At 51.9% G+C, this 18,833-nt stretch overlaps 1 protein-coding gene across 1 annotated transcript in view; it reads left to right on the top strand.

Annotated features, from left to right (window-relative positions):
• Positions 1-7,441: 7,441 nt before the first annotated feature.
• The window catches only part of ASB2 (ankyrin repeat and SOCS box containing 2), a 42,281-nt gene continuing 30,889 nt past the window's right edge, over positions 7,442-18,833 (top strand). Inside the window, exon 1 of the mRNA XM_057733478.1 lies at positions 7,442-8,261. The gene's annotated coding sequence lies outside the window, so the exon portion shown is untranslated. The remainder of the gene's footprint in view (positions 8,262-18,833) is intronic.

The raw sequence follows: 18,833 nt of genomic DNA, 5'->3' as shown, positions 1-18,833 counted from the left end.
TTTGGGCTTGTTGTTAAGTAAAATAGTTACTTGAACACGAACACTGTGAAACTGCGACAGTCCGATATCTGAGACGGCCACAAAGTGACAAACATTGAGATACGCTGGACAAAGGAATGATTCGTGTCCCAGGCAGGACGGAGCAGGAGAGTGTGAGATTTCATCATGCTACTCAGAACCACTTGCAATTTGAAACTTATGAATTGTTTATTTCTGGAATTTTCCATTTAACATTTTCAGACTGTGGTTGACCAAGGGTAACTGAAACCACGGAAAGTGAAACCGAGGGTAAGGTGGGGGCAGCTACTATATATAAAATTTAATCCTTGCAACCTTCCTATGAGGCTTAGGTACTATCATTTTTCCCCCACTTTATAGATCACAACACCAAGGCTCAGAGAGGTTAAGTAAGTTGTCCAAGGTCACACAGCTAGCAAGTAGTGGAGCTGGCAGATGACTCCAGAGTCTTGGTTCTTAGCCACTTGGCTCTGCAAGGGAGATCTGGGGCAGTCACCTTACAAGCGATTCTGTGCTGGAGGTGGCCCCTGCCTGACCTCCTGGAGTGGAAACAAGGAAGCACAGTGACATTGACACCAAAATTGTCTGTGCTTAAGCCTCCAGCTGGTCACTGGAGCTTGTAGTCTACTGTGAATCACAACCTCCCCACCTCGAAGCATTTCTGGGAGTCTCCAGGGGGTGGCAGCCACCATAAACGTGCCCATGATGAAGTCTGGCCTACATTCTGGGCCTATTCCCCTCTGATATGGTCAGGTTCCTGCCAATTTGCCCAGCAACTTTGGTTCTAGGGTCCAGGGTATGATGTGATTATCAACCACGATGATCACACTGTAAGCTTGGGTAGAGCTACGGAAAAACAGAATGAATTTCTGGAAGCTGTGGCTTCTGCAAAGCCTTGGTGAGCCCCTCTCTCCAGCCTCAGATTCCCTTTTCTCAGAAAAAGGACACTGGAGCAGATGAACCATGAGGACCTTTTGATTCTGACATTTCTTGTTCTGATCTTTCAGTTCTCTCTGGGACAGAGGCTGTGTGGGTTGAGATGGCACCATCACCAAGTGCAGGTGAGTCCCAGGAGGGCCTCGGTTCCTCCAGCAGGATGACAGTGCCTCACCCCACCCCGGGATGGCCATGCAGGTGCCTAGACCTCTGGAGGGGCTGGCAAATGGGGGCGACTGCATCCCTTCCCACCCCCAGGATGTTGGGATGCCTGCTGCACTGCCTGCCTCTTCCTCAGCCCCGCCTCCCACCCAGAACCCAGACCCTCCTCATCACAGCAAGCCCAGGACCTTCCTTGGAGTGCCAGGTCTGGCTGACATCTCTGCAATGTCACATCCCTGGACACTTTGGATTCCCCGAGGAGCAAGGCCAAGGTGAAGTAGTCAGCCGCCCCTCCGCTGGCTGCCCTCCAGAGATGCCAGATGGGTGACAGCTGCATTTCTGGAGCCATCACTTTGCTCACTGCAAGTTCGGCCTCCAGAGGGACTGGCCAGGGACTGAATACAAGAGGCACCTACCCTCCCTGCTCTCCGCTGCCGTTATGGAGGGGACGGCCCGCGACCTGGCCTCAGCGCTGAATGGCGTTGAGCTGGCCAGGAGCTGTTGGATCCAGCAGGTAATGCAGCGTCTGACAGAGCCTGGCTCAACCCAGGGCAGGAGGGCGGGCCTGCTGCATGCTAGTCTCCGTTGGGAGATGAGATGCCTTTCCCTCTTGCCAAAGAGCAATAGAGAGCTCCCAGGTCTGCTCGGAACATGCTTACTTTCATGAAAAACCTGTTCCCAACAGCTAACAGAGCTAACTCGAGTTCCTAGGGTGACTCAGGCATGGTGAGATCGAGCCCTGGAGCGGGCCAAGTGGCCTAGCGAGCCTACAGGGCCAGCAGCCTCCAGGGTGGATCCATCCCAGGCCCACTCACGGGTCACCTGAACCCATCTGACCCATGGGAGATGCCCTCCCCACCTGCACACCCTTCTCCCGCAGGTGGGGAGGAAGCAGTCCCACGGATGAGTCTCCTGAGTGCTGGGCCCTGGGTGGGCTGTTTGAGCCCTGGGATCTCATTTAACTCTCTCACAGCCATGGGAGAGAAGAGTCATCACTCTCCTATTCTCAGAAGATGCAATGGAGATTCAGAGAGGTGCAGGGCTCTAGCCAGTTCCCGCAGCAAGTGAGGGATTAGCCAGCACCAGTGCCCATGCTGGAAACAGGACAGGGTAGTGCTAACTGGGACTGCATATGGGTGGCATCTCCACAAGTAAGATATTGTCTGCACGGAGCTGACCAAGTGTGCCCCTGCCAGGCCCAGTACCACCCCCTATTAGGACATCCTCCAAGGCCAAGACACTCCTTGGAGAAATTGCTCACAGATTCTTGGTCCTGGGGCTACAGGGCTTCTGATGTTGACGGTTCCATATCCGAGGGCTAAAGCCTGAGAGCTGAGGTAGACAGCCTTCCTCTGCATCTCTGGACAGGGATAAATAAGCACTTCTGGCCGAGGATGGTTGGCGATTTGTACAATAGGGGGTGAAGTTTAGAGCAGGGGAGGGTGAGGCTGCCGGAGGCTGCGGCTCTGCCATTTCTTTGTCCCGCTCATCTGTCCTGCTTTTCTGTCCCGCTGGTCTGTCGTGCTCATCTCTCCTGGCCACTCTTGTGTGGAGTCAGTCATGGACGGTCATGGCTCAGGAAGGCTCCAGCTGGCTGCAAAGAGCCCAATGTGCCACAATGGAGTCTGTGTCTCAGATCTGCTAATTGTGATGGAAACCCTTACAAGACCCCATTGTTCCTCTCTTTTTTTTTTTTTTTTTTTTTTGTCACGCAGTCTTAGTTGCCTCGTGGCCTTGTGGGATCCTCCTGGAGCGCAGGGATCGAACCCACGTCCCCTGCATTGGCAGGCAGGTTCCCAATCACTGCGCCACCTAGGAAGCCCCCCATTGTTCCTCTCTTGACATGCATGTGGGCTGCTGAGGGGAGCAAGACCCAGATCTGCAGCCCTTCACCTGTCCCCAGGGGCCCTGCTAGATGGTGACACCTCATCCTTGGGGTGTCACCTCCACCCTCCACTAGGATGTCCATGGGATACGAGGCTGACCTGCCCTTCTCTCCCACCTGAGGGAGGAGGCTCCTGCCCTCACTGCTCTCTATAGATAGGCAGACGGTCTTCTCTCCTAGGAATTTGCTTTGGCTCCCTGAGCTGGGAGGTTGAGGGGGGTCCAGACTGCTCCAGAGGAAATATACAGTTGGTTGGCCACACCCCAGAGGGCACAGTGCTCATTGTGAGGAAAGGAAGAAGGGCGGGGACTTCTCTCTGTCTTCTCCTCGCCCCCTCCTTCCTTTCTGTAGATGCGGCTCCCTCCCCTCCAGGACTTGGGGCCTTTGTCGGCCCTCCCCACCCCCGCCGGCTGTCCTCTGTCCTTTCCATCCCAAAACTCTGCCCAGAGTGTGGATCTGACTCTTTCCTGTCCCTCTTCATCTCTTGAAACTAAAATAAACTGATATCAAGAGGCAGCCAGGGCTGGGGGCCAACACGCCAAGGCCACAGGGGTGCTTATTTTAGCAGATGATGTTCCATCACTGGGTCAGAACTGTCCCAGGACTTGGCACTGACCCACATCCCAGCAGCCACCCCCCCTCCCCCTTCTCTGGCTCTTTGTCTCCCCTCTCTTTCTTTCTCTCCTTGCTGGAAGAGGTATCGCTGTCATATGGAAAACATGCTGGGATTGGCTCCCTCTCTGGTCCCTACTAGGTTTGGGGCTGTATGAACTGCCTCCCTCCCCCCAAATTTACTCATTGAATTCAGATTAAAATAAACATGGAGGGAAGCCTGAAAGGGCTGGTGTGTGTGTGTGTGTGTGCGCGTGCGTATGTGTGTGCACGTATGTATGTGCGTGTGTGGCCAAGAGCCAGGATGAGGCTGGTGCCACAGCCCTTCCAAGTTTGGACCCAGGAGCTGTGTGGCTTGCATGTGAGCACATCTAGCAACAGTCATTTAATGAGCATCTGCTATGCACCAGGCACTGTTATAGGTACTGATACACATCAGTGAACAGAAAGACTATTCCAGATGGGACAGATAGGCAACAAACAAGTGACAAATAAATATACAATAGTTGGAGGGGAGTGATAAGTGCTATGGAGGAAAGTGAAACAGGGTAAGGAGCTAGAGAGGGAGGGGGGGAGGCTCTATGTAGAACTGGGAGAGTAGAACCCTCCTGGTGCCATGCATGAGCCCTGGGGGCTTTCTCTTGGTGGCCCAGCCTTCTTTCTGCTGCCCTGCAGGTTGACCAGTTGTTTGGTTTCTGCCTTCACATCTATGCACCCATCTAGCCCTTTCTGTCCCCATAAAAACCTTCCCTGGAGAACTGTTCCACAGGACCACCTCTGGGGCCTGCACAAAGTCTCTAAAGATCACTGGGGCCAGGACTTCTCAGATGCTCATGTATTTGTAACCAGGGACATGTAAATGAAAACTGCAATGAGTTACCACTGCTGCCTCTCAGAATGGATAATGTGCGAAAAGATGGAAAATGCCAAGTGTTGGTGAGGATGTGGAGCAACTGGAACTCTTACACATGGCCAACGGGAAGGTAAGTTGGTACAACAACTTTGGAAAACTGGCAGTGTTCCTGAAGCTGAACATACATTGATCTTCTGACTCAGTGATTCCTGGGTGTTGATCCAACAAAAATGGGCATGGATATTCACCAAAAGACATGTTCTAGAATGTTCATGGCTATGCTATTCATAGTAGCCAAAAACTAGGTACCACCCAAAGGACCATCAACAGCAGAGTGGATCAACTGTGCTATATTCATAGCTTGGAAAACTACCCAGCAATGGGAAGGAACAGTCCATATGTGGTGGGAACTCCCCCAGAGCAAAGTAACACTAGGGCCCTGAGGCTATAACTCAACTAGAAAGGAATGCAGTTGGATCCTGCCTTTATCTTTATGTGCCCATTAACTCTGAAGCCCCTCTTGCATGGTTCCTGCATAAATCTGTTGCTATGTAACTCCTGCCTAACTCTGTAACTTAGCAACGGCCCAGAGGCCATAGAAGTGGAAGTACCCAATCAGGTTATACACTCCTTTGCTTGTTACCTTATTTGGGAGACAAAAAAATTCCAATGTATATAGGAGTTTAATGAAAGTATGTAAGGGGGTGCCCTGCTGTGTTCAGGGCTCACCCTTTGGATACTAACCTGCTGAGCCTGTGCCGGCACGAATAAATGCTGCTTCCTGCATACAGCCTCGGTGTCTTGCTTCGCTCTGTAAAATCCCGCAACACATAACTACGTGAGACGATATGGATGGACCTCACCCTATCCTGTTCAGTGGAGGAAGACACAGGTGTGACTCCACTCATATGGAGTTCAAAACAACCTGAGCCATTAGCTGTCAGATGAGTGGTCACCCTTGGCAGGAGGTGGTGGGAGGTGGTATTTAGGTGGGTTCAGGGAGCAAAAGGAGTCTTCTGGGGTGCCAGTAATAATCTCTCTTTGACATAGATGCTGGGGTATCTGTTTGTGAATTGATTGAGTTGTATGCTTATGATGGGTGTGCTTTCTATGGGTATATTACACTTTAAGGAAAAATTTTTATTTTTTTTAATTTTTAAATTTTTTACAGCTAACATAATATTTAATTTTTTACTCCAGTTTATTTTTATTAGTTATCTATTTTATACATATTAGTGTATATATGTCAACTCCAATCTCCCAATTCATCCCCTCCCCCGGCCTTCACCCCTTGGTGTCCATACGTTTTGTCCTCTAAGTTTTTAAACATCAGTACTGTTCAGGCCTCGCCTTGGATAAATTAAATCAGAATCTCTGGGGTAGAATCAGGCACGGCTAAGTTTAATAGGATTCTAACATGCAGGTAAGGTTGGGAATCACCACGTTAGCCCAACCTGTTCATTTTGGAGTTGAGTGACCCGTGATGTCAACAGACAGGCCAACCTGTGTTTGTCCCAGGCCCTGTGGACCTTTAATCCACAGCATCAAGCCTCCCAAGCGAGATGAGTGAAGGACCAGGCGAACAGCAAATATTCACCTATTTATTGTTGTAGACTTGTGGGGCTCCTTGTTCTGCCCCGACATTTGAATTCCCCATTACCTGGGGGATAGAGCTATGTCTGAAGGCATTGGCTTTTGCATCGGGCCGCTCTGGTTCAGATTCCTAAACCATCACTTACAGGTTCTGGGATTATGGACAAACTCCCCAGCCTTTTTGGGCCTCAGTTTTCTCATCTGTGAAATGGGGGTGACAATAGCACTTGCTGGAAATGTTGTGTGAGTGCAGCTGGAAGATGTTGTCATATCTGAGTCAAAGTGTGTCTGGCCAACCCCCTTCCCCTGCTGTCCACCCCCAATGCACTTTTTTTTTATCCTTTAAAGAGAGTTTTATTGAGATATAATTGACATATGATAAACTGAATATATTTAAAATGCACAATTTGATATTTTTTTCTTATTACTTACCTATTTTATACATATCCAATGCACTTTCTGTTCCCATGCTGCTTCACCCAGAATCTGGGCTCTTAATTTTCAAAAGCTGAGTGCAGGCCCAGGCAACAGGATTTGGAGACTGAGTTTCTCCAGCTTTTTGGACTATAAGAGGTTTATTTGGACTGGGAGGGAGAGGCAAGGCAGAGGGCCACCTGAGAAGGGCCCCTGTGCCTGCCCGTGGCCCAGCCATCCCAGGCCAAATCTGGGATCTGTGACATAGAGAGGGCAAGGAATCTGGGCCCCACGCCTGGCAGGGATTCCCAAAGAAGCTGCAAGACCCCAGGGATGTACTCCATGGAGTCCACTAGAACTTCTTCCTGCGAAGAAAAGTCCCCAAACAGTAAAGAGCCCTGGACAGCCCCCCACCCTCCGGCACCCCCACCATGGACCACAGTCTGGGAGGGGCTGAGTGTGAGCTGTCCGTGTGGGGTCACCAGCCATGGTGGCCTGGGGGGACAGTCCAGCAGGGGTGATGTGAGTAGCTGGGAGACAGCCTGAGACTAATCACGTCCTCCTGTCCTCGGCCCCGGGTCAGCCCTCCAGAACACTGACCCAACCACAGAGCACCCTGAACTCACCGAGATTTATTTCCAGATGGAATGTGCAGAGTGAACCACACTATGGGGTCATAAATCCAATATCCTGCAAGGGGGAAGGGGCCTTTGAAATCGAAATTACTTTCCATTTAGAGGAATAGACCAAGTGACATTTCCAGCCCCTGACTCTGTAGCCTGAGGTCTGAACACAGATGCAGGCATGTGGGTGTCTGGCACCCTGCGTGCTCAGTGCGTGTGCCTCTACGTGTGTTGTCTTTGCCACCGGAGGCTGACATTTTGTGCCACTCCATCGATTCCAGAAACAGGGGGTATTTTTCCCTGGCCCTGGAGGAAGGGCTTGCTTCCACTGTGTGCCTCTGCCCAGGGCTTGCCCACATGCTCATTTGCCCTTTTTAGCTCCAGCCCCACCCCACAGCCTCCAGCAGCTGGATTCCTGGTACCTCCAAATATCAGGATCTACCACCTGCTACACGCTCAGCAATTTCTGCAAAGGCCCTTACACCGAACGCTCTCACCCCGGCTTCCGTCTCGTTTAGCCCATTTTCCTTCCTGCCTTCCTGACAGCTCTCAATCTCCCTCCTTCCTCTCCTCCTTCCCAGACTCCCTGTTTCCCCTCCTTCCTCTTACTTCTCTTCCCCTTTCCTCCCCTCTTCCCACTTCTCTTCTTTTCTCCCCATTCTCTTCCTTTCTCATCTCTCCCACACTTCCTTCCTTGCTCTCGTGTCTTTATCTCCCAGCTCTGTCTTTTACCCTCTGCATCTCTCTCCTCTCTTGCTCCCTCCTGGGGAGTTCCAGAAACATACCCATATATGGCCTCCATGTCAAGGATCACAAGTGATGATGTCACTGGAGGGCCAAAGCTCCGAGATGCTCTCCGAAGTGAAGTCCGTAATTGACGCGCCCTGGAGGAACCAGGATCGCGGCTTCCTCAGAGCAATCTTTAAACAGGAAATCTGAGATTCACAACATCTTATAGTTTGGCTTGCCATCATTGGTCATGCGGTGGGCCCGAAATAAACTCCCTGCTTCAAAGGAGAGCGTTTCAGAACTGCCTGGCAGAGCAGCAAGAAGCCCAGGGCCAGGGCAGAAGGCAAACTCAGGGAGCATGTTCTGAATTAAGACACTCTCAAGAAAAATCCTTTTTATTACCCCTGAACTGTACCCTTGTTTCAGAGCCTAACAGGTAACGCATGCTTTCAACTTTCTTATACAGAAAGATTGCTTGTCTGCCTGGGACTTACCGCTGCAGTGCCTATTCGTAACCTCTTAAAGTCAAAGTATGTTCTTGCGTCTCCCTCTTTCTCCTATTCCCTTGAATTATAAAGCAGGCTGGTGACTTTCATTTTGGATTTGGGAGACATAGAATAAGACGTTTGCATGTACTTATCTAATCTTCTGGAGGACTCTTGCTCAGAATATCACTCTGCTGTGCTTTTCTAAAAATGGAAATGCAAAAGGAGTTATCAATGATGCTATTGTTGGTTCCATAGGCCTTGGGCAATGTCTGTGTCAGACAAATGACTTTCAGAAATGCTTTTAGGTTGAGTGAATAGATATTTTCATGCATGGGGGCATCAATTTCATGTGCCATTTGTGGAGGGTCTATATATGTCCAGTACTGTGGGGCAGGGAGGGGCGGGTGATAGCAACCTTGGATGCCATGGGCTGTACCTGCCATGACTTGGGGTTTAGGAGAGGAAACAGAATCTGTAGACAGGATGAGAAACGTGTGTGCGTGTGTGTGTAAACATGAGGACACATTCAAAGAGGTGATGGCCTTTGAAAGGATGGATGGATGTCATCAGGTGGGTGGGGAGGTGGGTGGGAGAGGGACCAGCAGGTGGAGGGGCAGCTTGGGCAAAGGCAGACAAACCGGGCTGGGTGTGGGGTGATGCTGGGAAGTGCAGTGTGGTTACAGCAAAGCGGGGTGGGGGATACAAGTCCCACCAGGCCAGGCAAGAGGATGGAACGTTTGCTGATCGCCTTCGAGCAGAGAGGAGGTGTGGGCGGGATCTGACATCAGGCAGCTCCATAGGAAGCCAGGGGGTGGCCTGAAATGAGGAGGCAGGGAGGCAGTGACACTTAGGCGATTAAGACCTGAGTCAGGGCAGAGGCCAAGCTCCTTGCACAGGATGGAAGAGCTTGCCTTGCCGAAGGGAAACCTTAGGCGTGAGATAGGGGTTAGGGGAGTTCACAGGGGCCCAGGCAGAGCCACAGGGGCCAGCCCACCAGTCACAGCCTCTGACCTCTGCCGACAAAGGCCTGGGGCGAAGCACAGTGAGGCAGCCGGGGCAGATGCTTCTGGAACAGTTGGACGGGTCCCGACAGCTGGTGGCAGGTCTGTTTACAACACAGCCTCCTCCAGGGCTGGCGGCCGCCTCCACCTGGCACCCTTCTAGTTTGCATCATCCATTCTTGCACAAACAGGCCAGCCCATGAGTGCCTCATGGAGGGGCGGGTGGTGCCCTCTTCCTCCTCCTTGGAGTGGGGATCCCGTGTGATCCACCTCTGGTGACCTTACAGTTAATAAAAGCAATCAATATCCATGAGCAGTCATTGAGCATTTACTGCGAGCCAGGCTCTGGGCCCAGGGCGTGTGGTGGTTGCTCTCACTGACTCGTCTCATGGGCATCATAAGTTAGAGGTGATGGTAACTCCCATTTCCCAGATGTGGAAACTGAGATCCTGCGATGTTAAGGGTCTCGCCTAAAGCCAGACAGCTAGGAGGAGTTGGAGTTGGAACTCAAATCCTGGCCCCCCGGCTGATGGGCCTCCAGTGCCCACAATCTGAGCCATGGTCTCCACAGCCTCCCAGGGGACATGGCACTGCAGTAAACAGACCCGTCCTGGCAACATCGAGGCATCATAAGGTGCCGTATGTTGTGGACAGGCTGGATCCAAAAGAGTCTTCCCAAAGGAGGCACAAAAATATCTCTGGACCCGCCTACTGTCCTTCCACCGCTGAGCTGTAGAGGGTCAGGCTGCCCGGAGGGGGTGGCCGCCACAGGACTTGTTTGTGTCTCTACGTCTCACCCTCCACGTCTTCTTTTGGACTCATTAACGCCTGCGCGTATCGGTGAAGTCGTAAGAGCTTTGTGGTTGAGGGAAATGTTTTGGGGAGATGGTGATAATGTGGAAGTCAGGTGATTCCTAACCAGCCTGAATTTTTTAAAGAAAAGGACGCAGAAAGGAGGGGTGGCAAAAGAGAGGAGAAGTAGAGAGAGGAGAAGAAAAAGATTTAAATAAAGGCAGGAGAGCAAAAAACAAAGAAACAAATACAAACAGAAAGGAGAACGACCCTAGCTGATTTTGGTGTGATCTCGATGAAAAGATTTCCAGCCAGCCCTGCATGTGGTTAGGCTGGGCGAGGAGGGAGCTCTGGGAGGGCGCACCTGCCCGGCCTGAGACTTCCTCCTCCGAAGCCTGGAGTGAGAGCTTCCAGAAAATTCTGCCACCCAGGGGCCAAGATGAGAAAGGGTCCGTGTCCTAAAGGTGTCCAGGATAGGTCTGGGCAAGGCCGTCCCTGGGCTGCTGTGGGCGAGGCGGCGTTTGTCAGAGGCTCAGACCTGGACCAGCCAGCCTGGGCCCTCCTCACCCCCAGCCCAGGCTGCTGGCCCAAGATGGCAAAGCCTGGCGTTCGCTGAGCCCTGGGCAGAAACTGGGGCAGAGGTCTGGAGTCCTGCATCCAGGCCTGTATGTGCTAAGCCAGCCAGGCTGGCTGCAGTAGGAAAAGGCAAGGATCAGGCCAGGAGGAGCATGGGGGGGGGGGGGGGGGTGGCTGGCTGTGCCAGGGTCAGCACAGCTGGCGGTCACCTCCAGCCCCTGCAGGGCCAGGGGAGTGAGACACGTGTCCTCCACCTGGGAGGCTGAGCTGAAGGTGACCCACGGGCCTGGGGACTCAACAGCATGAGGCCCAAAGAGATAAAATGGAAACTTGGCCTTCACTGATGCTTGTCTTAGCTGGTGTGCACGGCACCGCCGCAGACGGTGGGCCTTTGGGCCTGTGAGGAATTCATGCTTCTCCTTGGAAAATGAAATGTTTTCCACCAGAAACCAGGAAAGAGATTTTTTTCCCTCTTGTTCTTTCTTCTTCACTTTCTCCCTCTCACCCTCTTTCTCTCCTCCTGTTTTGGGGTAGCTTCCTCAAAGTACCCCAGTAAATAGATAATCTCCTAAGATTTGTCATCAGGGTCCTAGACCACTTGTGAGTGATTCAGCCCAATTCAGGTTAGCAAAGGGCACTCAGCTCATTTCAGGTGGAGTTTTGGTCTCCCAAACATACAGCGGGCACAGAGGGTCTGGGGGCGTGGGGGCATGGGAGTGGAAGTAGCTTTGAACAGGTTAAAATCCCTGGCTGTCACCTCCTACCTGGGTGACCTTGGGCCTGTCATGCCCCATCTCTGGGCCTCAGCTTCCCCTCCTGGGCTATGGGGTCAGCTGTGGTCAGATCCCCTCAGTAACCTCCAACAACCCTGGCCCAACATCAGAAACCTAAAGTCCTAGCTCCTGAGGGAAGCCAGGAACATGTAACCAGCATCAAAGTCTCTGAGATTAGCAGAGCTGGGAGGGGCTTTTGAGCTTTAGAGCCTGGACAATAGGCTCAAATCCCAGCAGCTGTGAGGCCCTGGGCACCAGCAGCCAGAGGCTTGTCAGCACTGCTGTTGCAAAGGCCCACCCTGGAGCTTTGACCTGGGCCCCACTATGGGCCAAGCAAGGTGTTCCATTCCCCCTCCCCCAAGGCTGGCTCACCCCTTAGCCAGAGCAGACACTTCCAGAGTAACTAACCCCTGGCCACTGCTCTAAATATTCAGTGCCAGAAGGTCTAATGAAAAGAGGGGCAGGTAGGTTTTCTGCCACTTACAATCTGGGCCTCAGTCTCCCCATCTGGGCAATGGGAAGAATCCTCCCCCCGACTCCAGGGGTTTTAAGTCAAAAGGTGTAGTACGTGAAATTGGCTAGGAAACATTTCAGAGACCCACAGCACCAGCGTTTTTTTTTGTTCGTTTGTTTAATTTTATTGCAGTGTATTTGATTTACAATGCTTCAGGTGTACAGCAAAGCGATTCAGTTATATGTGTGTGTGTGTATACACGTACGTATATATATCCTTTTCCAGATTCTTTTCCATTATAGGTTATTACAAGATATTGAATATAGTTTCCTGTATTATACAGAAGGTCCTTGTTGTTTTTCTATTTTATATACAGTAGTGTGAGCACCAGCCTTTTTTACAGTTGTGGTTTTAAAGCCAGAGGGCCCAGGAAGGGGAGAGAATGCTTTAACGTTTAACAATCACAAGCCTTCCAGCTGGAAGTGTTGCCTCAGATTTCCTAGGACCCCTCTGGATCCCGGGGGAACAGCAGATCAGAAAGATAAGCTTTGACATAAACTTACTTGGCATTGCAGGGAGTAGGGTTGAGGACTCTGGGGGCCAAGGAACAGCCCAGGTCAATTTCTCACTTCCTCATATGGCTCCAGGCTCACCAAGCAGCCAGTGTTTAGAACTGCCTCCAGCTGAGGGTCGCGTGATGTTTGGGAGGCCCTGGACAGATAGATAATTTAGTTTAACCCAGACCTTTAATCAAAACTTAAAAGAGAACTGGAGGCTGTTGGCTACATGGGATGAGAACTAGGTGTGAAGTCAGAAGATGTAGCCTCTGGTCTGTTCCTCGTCAGTTTCTCCCTGCTGTGCCTCAGTTTCTTCATCTGTGGAATGGGAGCAATACCTTCATCACGAATCTATCATGTGGCTCAAGCTGACAACATACAGGAGAGTGTAAATTAACTGCAAGGGGAGGCATTCGGGGTCCCTTCCAGGGCTTGTTGCAGTGTCTGAACCATAGCACTTTGCATAAGAGTTGAGTCGCACAGTCCACACTCACGCCGAAACATACAAGCGGACCCAGCCTGAAATATTCAACCAGCCCTTACTACATGTGGCCCTGTTCCAGGATCTAAGTGCCCACCAGACACCCACTATGGTCATTTGTAGGCAGTCACCTCATACGTGAATTCAAAGCCAGGATTAGGAGGAGTGGGATGGACTGTGGGTCCTTCCGTCGTTCCTAGGTCATGCCAGCAGGAAGGGAGGAGGCGGAGGGAGGGGCCCTGGGGAGGGTGGGATTTGGAATTGGTGGGCAGAACCCATCCTGCACCAGGGCTGGGTTTGGAGATGGCGTGGAGATCTCCCGCCTTCCCAAGCTGTGACCCTGTTACGACCCCTGGGCTGGCTCCATGGGAGATCTGCAGCGTCCCACGGGGCTGCCCAGGACAGCCCGGGAGGCGACAGCCACAGCTGACCCTCCTGACCACAGCTGTCAGGGGAAAGTGGCTCGCGTGCAAACTGCCAACTGGGAACGAGTTTCAGGTGACAGCGTCTCAGCAGGAATGTGTCAGAGCAGAGAACTGCGACGTCTTGGGAGCGGTGGACTAACATTAGCAGATTTTCCTGGGCCGCCGGCCCCTTGTCACGTGCTCTTCCCCACGTTTCTGTGTGTTTCCTCGTTTCATCTGACGGCACCTCTGTAGGCCAGATGGTATTATTATCTCCATTTTACAGAGGGGCAAAGTGAGGCAGAGGGGGTGGGAGTAACCTGCTCCCTATCACACGGCCAGCGGGTGGCAGAGCCGGCTTTTAACCCAGGCAGCCAGACACCTGCAGTCACGCCATCTGCCTTGCACAGTGTCTTCTCATAATAGCCGTGCTTCCGCGTCATTTGACCCAGTCATTCATTCACCTGCCCATCCGACATTTATTAAGTACCTACTGTATACCTGGCCTTGGGTTATGTCCTGGAGCTATGGCAGGAATGTGACACAGTCCTGCTCTGTGGAAGTTTCCAGACTCTCTAGGGAGCCAGACCCACAGCGGGCAGTCAGAGCACTAGACTGTGAGGGGCGCCCTTGGAGGCAGCTCTGGACCTTCAGCCATCAGATCAGGGAGGCTTCCTGGTGGAGGAGCTGCATGAACTGCGTCTGGAAGGACCGCTAACTAGGTGCGAGGCTGGGAAGGGAAGGGAAGGCAGCTGAGTGGAAGACGGGAAGCGGCTTGTCTGGGCTCTCACTCCTGATTCAAGTCCCCAGCTGAGAGGGAGCTTGGTGCCCTAGAGGACTACTGCCAGGCCCTTTCCTGACCCAGACCCACCCCACCCAGCCACACCTCTCATCCCTAGTTTCTGATAAGACATCCAGGAAGCCACTCTTCCCGCCACAGGCCCCCCAGATGGCTACAGAGACCCCACCCCAGCTCCCAGGCAGACCCTGGCTGTCAGAGAGCCTGGATTTGTGGGGAGAGGAAGGAACCGGAGGGAAGAAGGACCACTCTTCAAATGCTGTGATTTGATTCTCACTCCAGTTCTGCAAGGGCCCATATTTCTATGCCCATTTCAAAGGTGTAGAAACTGAGGCCCAGCTTAGAAGAGCACCGGCTGTGGATGGACCAGGTGCTGTTCTGAGTGCTTTACTGTGTCAACTCAAGGTGCCCCGTCACAGCCACTGTTATGCCCATTTGACAGCTGCCACTTGGGACGGTGGGGGCTCCTGGAGCCAATGTTTGCGGGCCCTGTAAAGGAGGCAAAAAGGAGCCCCCGGAAGCCTGAGGGGTGGCCCCGGTGTCCCCTTTTGCAGGCTGGCCTTGGATCTGCCACTCTTGAATGCCGCTCCCTCTGCAGGCCACTGGCTCCGCTGACAGGGCCCACTGCGTTCTCGCTTTCCCTGGGGAAGGGCTATTTTTTCTCCCAATCAGCCTCGCAGAGGGGTCCCTTGCGACCATTGGCCTCTCTCCAGGACTCAGGCCCAGAAGGTAGCCCAGCCTCCAGGCTGAGGCCTCAGAAGTCAAGCTGGGCAGCACAAAGATGAGGAGAAACTGAGGACAAGCGAGGGACAGGGCATCACCCAGTATCTCACCTTCTCACCCCTAACCTCACTCTGCCATGAAATAGGCGCTCTTATTATGTCCATTTTATGGGTGGAGAAACTGAGCTTCCAAGAGGTCACACAGCTACTAACCGGCAAGGCTGTGATTTGAACCTGGCCAAGATGACCCCACAGTTCCCCGACCAGGGGTCAAGCCCAGACCCCCTGCAGTGGACGCGTGAAGTCTCAACCAGGGAAGCCCCCCATAGGCTGCTCCTTAACTGCCCCCTCCTGCAAAGGCTGAGCAGCCCCAGCGGACCCCAGGGAGACACCCCCGTGTCCCTGGCAGCAGCCCTAGGCTGTAACTGCACAGGCCCAATGATGGGGAAGTAGCCTGGCATCACACACTTCCTCACCAATGGCCAGTCCCAGCGCTAGGTCCGTCCATATTTGAGCCTCTTAATTCTACCACCACCTCCTTCACAACAGTACTCACCAGGGTCTCCTTTTTGCAAATGAGGATTCTAAAGATGGGGAACTTACTCAAGGACCCTCAAAGGCTGAGGATCTCAGTGGGAAAATCAAGAGATGTCCGGCCCCACAGTGAAGGTAAGGAAGTTCCTCTCTCAAGGTCCCTTCGAGGTCAACCCCCATATGCAGGAACCTTCCCCTGCATGGCCCGAGAGCCTGAGGCGGTGCCCACTGCACAGCGGCCAGGCTGGGTGAGGATGTCAGAACTCTTGCGAGTGCCACTTACTTGGATCGGTGTCCCTGGAATTCCCAGGAGCACTGGATTTGAGGTAGGAAGCTTGGGCTCCAAATCCCTACTTTCCAGCTGCCTGTCCTCATGCAAACCTTTTCCTTCCCCTCTGTGAATCTTAAATGCCTCATTTATCAAATGGGATCGAGCACATAGGGGCATCAAGTCCTTTTGGAAAGAGCCAGGGTGCAGAAGAATTAATAAGTTAATTCAACACAGAATGTTCTTACTTTCTAGGGCTGTTGTCAGGGCAGTGCCATGAAGTAAGGGACCAAAGGGAAAGCCTCTGGCTGCTGCCTCACCCTCGCGGGAGGGTCGGGGGGTCTGGGTTCGCTGTGGGAGATGCTGGTTCCTGGTGACCATCACCCGGCTGCTCTCGCCTCCCTAGGAATCTGGTCAGGGAAGGGGTGCTCATTGGAGCCGGGTGCTTCCAGGTACATCTGAGCCGCACACACCAGGCTGCAGGCCCAACCCTGCCTTGGGGTGAGGGGCTGGAGGCGTTCCCGCCCAAGCTGCCCACACTTGCCCATCACATGCATGGCTCCTACAATATGGTGAAGTGGGTTATCTCATTTCCATTTTTACTGATAAAGGAACTAAAGCACAGAAGAGGAAGTAACTTGACCAAGGTCACACAGCTAGTGAGTTGCAGAATTGAAACTAGACCTAGAGTTCCTGACACTCAGATCCAAGATCCTTCTACTCCTGCTTGGTTCCCTGTTCCCTCGTGGCCATAGGGGACCCCCAGGGACAGAGTTTGGGGTTCACTAGCACAGAACTAACCAAACATCTCAATGAGTTGTAGAAGTTTTAGAATTGAAAGAGCCCTTGGAAACCTAGCCAAAACCCTCCTTTTGCAATGGGAAAACTGAGGCCCAGAGAGGGACAGGGATGTGACTGAGATCACACAGCACAGGGATGGAGGGCATGTTCTAGTCCATCCCACCATTGAACAGATGGAAAAACCAAGGGCCCAAGAGAAAAAGGGAGATGCTCCTGGATGAGCTGGGATGTGAACCCATCTCTTGATTCCCAGTCTTGGGTTCTTTACACAATAAACAAAAATGATGTTGCTGCTGCAAAATAATAATAATAATAATAATAATAACAACAGTACCCCAACATAAGGCACAAAATGATTTTGAGGTCAGAATGTACCTTTCTCCTCCCCTAGAGTGGAGCACAGAGGAGATACCTGACAGTTGATGCAGAGATGTGGTTCACACCACAATTGTCAAGGAAGCCTTGAACATTGTAGCGCTTGGCCGCCAGCCCTGGAGGCTTGAGCTCATCTGGGGTGGGACTAGAGCCTGGCGTGTTTTCAAGGCTCTCGGCCAGGCCTAAGAACTAGGCTTTAAGATGATTTTTTTTTTTATTCTTTATATCCTTGAAGACACTCAAAAAGATTGAGCAAGCAACTAGTATTTATTGAGAACTTACTGTATTCTAAATATGATGCTTGTGAAAGGGGTATAGAAAGCTAGCAGTGTCCCAGACAGTACCTCTGAGTTAAGATGATTTTGACTGGGGGCTTCCCTGGTGGTGCAGTGGTTAAGAATCTGCCTGCCAATGCAGGGGACACAGGTTCAAGCCCTGGTCTGGGAAAATCCCACATGCTGCGGAGCAACTAAGCCTGTGCCCACAACTACTGAAGCCCGCTCCTCAAGCCTGTGAGCCACAACAAGAGAAGCCACTGCAACTGAGAAGCCCACGCACCGCAACAGAGTAGTCCCTGCTCGCCGCAACTTAGAGAAAGCCTGCATACAGCAACAAAGACCCAATGCAGCCAAAAAATAACAAAATTCTAAAAAAAATAATAAAATAAAGTAGATATGTTACTGTGGTATAATGTACAGAATCCAGGGATTCTTACAAAGGGAACCAACAGCCACATAACTACCTAGAGCAAGACATACAGCGTGACTGGCCCCCGTCAGGTTCCCTCCACTTAGTAATCCCCAATGGTAACCACTCTCCTGACTTTTATCACCATAAGTTAGTTTTGCATGTTCTTGAACTTTATGCAGATTGAATTGCATGTGCATCTTCATTATCTGACATCTTTTGCCGCTTTGTGAGATTCATTCATGCTACAGTGTGTAGTGGCAGTTTGACGATTTCAGTGGTACATCCCACCCACCACATGAATATACCACAGTGTAGTGATCCATTCAAATGCTGATGGACATTTGGGGAGTTTCCCCTGGAGTTTGTTTTGAATAGCGCTGCTATGAATATTCTTGAGCTTGTCTTTTGGTGAATATATGTACACGATTCTCGGGCATAGAGCCTGGAGTGGAATTTGGGGGTCACAGGACAGGCATCTGTCCAGTAGTAGCAAACGCCATCCCATTTGGACACTCCTGCCAGGAGTGGGGAGCATTCCGGTTGCTCCCCTTCCTCTCCAACACTTGCCATTTCCCATCTTTTTCATTGGAGCCATTCTGGTGAGCGTACAGCGGTACATACAGCATTGGGGTCTTAATCTGAAGTCTTCCCAACCTTGTAGGACGTTAAGCACCCTTATGTTTGGTGGATGGCTCTTTAGATGTTCTCTTTGTGACGTGCCTGGACTAGTCTTTTGGACGTGGGATAACTAGAGCCACAAGAATGCTACATAACACAGCACCGCCAACAAGCATTTACTCTCATGCTCTGGGTCTGCAGGTCGATGGGGAGTCTAGGCCAGGCCAGGCCAGGCTGGGCTCCTCAGCTTCAGGCTGCAGCCCCACTGGACAGAGCTCCTCTGTGCAGCTTGGGCTAAGGCTGCCTCAGGTGAATTCACTCTGGGGCCAAGATAAGGGGCAGTGGCTCCAGGGGGGAGTCTGGCGATGGCAGGAAAGCAAGTGCCATGGCATGTGCGCATGTCAAGTGGCTGCTTTATCATGTCCACTAGCATTCATTGGGCAGAGCAAGCTGTATGGACAAGCCTGGTCTCAATGGGGAAGGAAGGGGGAACATTCTGCCTCCGGGGGAAGGGGAGAGTGAATATTTGCTGAGCAAGTCAAATTACAGCACTGGTACTTTGGCTACTTTTTTAAAAGACCTCATGTGACCCTGATCTTCAATCAGGGCTCAGAATCACTGACCTACTGTCACACTGTATGTCACCAGTCAAAACGAAAATCAGGCTTAGCTGAT

This window comes from Hippopotamus amphibius, chromosome 4 (genome assembly GCF_030028045.1).
Source record: "Hippopotamus amphibius kiboko isolate mHipAmp2 chromosome 4, mHipAmp2.hap2, whole genome shotgun sequence".
NCBI lineage: Eukaryota > Metazoa > Chordata > Mammalia > Artiodactyla > Hippopotamidae > Hippopotamus > Hippopotamus amphibius.
Note: the sequence above shows the minus strand (reverse complement) of the source record. Positions and strands in the feature narration are given on the sequence as shown.